This window comes from Cyprinodon variegatus, unplaced genomic scaffold (assembly GCF_000732505.1).
Source record: "Cyprinodon variegatus isolate N-32 unplaced genomic scaffold, C_variegatus-1.0 Scaffold505, whole genome shotgun sequence".
NCBI classification, from domain to species: domain Eukaryota; kingdom Metazoa; phylum Chordata; class Actinopteri; order Cyprinodontiformes; family Cyprinodontidae; genus Cyprinodon; species Cyprinodon variegatus.
Window position 1 is genome coordinate 16,450 of NW_015150958.1, and position 1,985 is coordinate 18,434.

The window sequence follows — 1,985 nt, forward strand, 5'->3', positions numbered from 1 at the left end:
TATATATATATTAATAATACCTATTTGTTCTCATGACATACAAATGTTTGCTCACAAAATACTAATTGGGTCCCATGAGGTGCAGCAGCCTACCCATTTGTTCCCACTAAATACCACTCTACAGTAATTTGTGTACACAGAGTACTTTTTGTGGACATACTAAGTTTAGCATTACCTCTTTCTAATTCCATCATTAAAAATTTCCTTTTAAGTCATGCATTTTCCCATCTATGTTCTTCCTTGGTAGAGCACAGAAGTGCAACACTGGCTACATTTTATTCCACAAGCACCTGCTGTCGCCCATCATAGTTTCACTGATTAATATACTGAAAAATCGACAAACCAGCTATTTGTAAACTATAAAAAGCAGTGAGGCCCAGAACTTTGAGGGGTAGACTTAAAGTTAGAGCCTGTTGATATGGGGTTAAAGGCAGAGCAGAATTGAGTCTATATACATACGGCCAGACCACAAACAAAGCATCTGCTCAGACAATCAGTCTTCAGCAGGTGTATATATGTGCTTTGCAACTCCCTACGCCGCTAAGTAAAAAAGGAGAAATTATCTCTGATAAGGTCAGGGCCAGAGGTCTCTGTCATTCATCCATTCATGCACACACTCACACACTGGTAGTGCCAAGCTATATTGCAGCCACTGCAACCCTGAGTCTCAGTGACAGAAGTATACTGGCCCCGTATACTGGGACCACCGGGACCTCTGACCACCATCAATGGTGAGTGTGGGTACCAGTGTTAGGGTTCTGCCCTCTGTTTAAGTTTATTTTAAGTTTATTTGTAACTCTGTGTCTTTGTGGTTGTTTTCTTTCAGTTTTGCATTGCTAGACTTACTCTCTGTTACCCCCTTGCTCCTGTTCCTTTATCCTTGGCTCCCTTCTAGTTAGTTCTATTCACACCTGCTCCATATCAGCTCATTAGCCCATTCTTTGTTCTGTTCCCCATATTTACACCACCTCTGCAATTCCTCATTGCTGGTTTCTTGTTACTTTTTTGCTTCATCTGTCTTTTTGCTCCCCATGTGTGTTTTTCCCTGAGGTTTACTTGATTTTTGGTCTTCATTATTGTGGATTTTGCTTCAGTGGCATGTGGAATTCTTCCATTAGATCTGCAAACTCATCTCTGCCTTCTCATGTCTGTATTTGGGTCTTCAAAAACCCCACTCAAACTGACAACCCGATTATAATAAAGATACTGAAGTAGTGAGATATGAGGTGGAATATCCCTTAAGGAATCCAGCCAATTGAAAGTCAACTTAAGATTTATCTTTTGTGTTTATTATCATTCATGTGATAGCTTTTGGATTGTACGTGTTTTTCAAGAGGGGTTGGGATTTTGGCTGGACAAGAATGTCAGTGAACCATAGCACAATTGCTGCCTTACTGGCATGATAGATTAAATGGTGGCTAGATTAACTCAGCTGTTTCTTAAAGGCAGGAGACTGCTTCTTTGGCTGCGTTCACACTGCAGGCCTTGATGCTCAATTCCGATTTTTTTTGTGAAATCCGATTTTTTTTTGTTGCTTTGCCGTTTACATTTCCAAATATATGCGACTTGTATGTGATCTCCTGTGTGAAATGTAGTCATAAAACGCAAGTGTCTTGCATGCGTAGTAGAGAATCCAGTGACATCACAGGCTGGCGTGCTCTGTGTTTACGGAAGTAAGCATGGATGGTAGTGCCAGAGCGCATCTAGCGATCTTTCCCAACCACAAAAAAACAATCTTTTCAAGATGGTTAAACATAAAAACTGCTCTGCGCATCATTATCCACCATGGTTGTTGTTTTTCTTGCAGCTTCCTCATAGCAAGACCCAGAATAGTGACCTTTGTCGGGTATTACTTTACTTTACTTGGATTTATCACTTTAATTGGACTTTTCACTTTATTTGGATTTAGTTTTTACATATGCATAGATATACATACAGATATATACACTCACCGGCCACTTTATTAGGTACCCCATGCTAGTAAC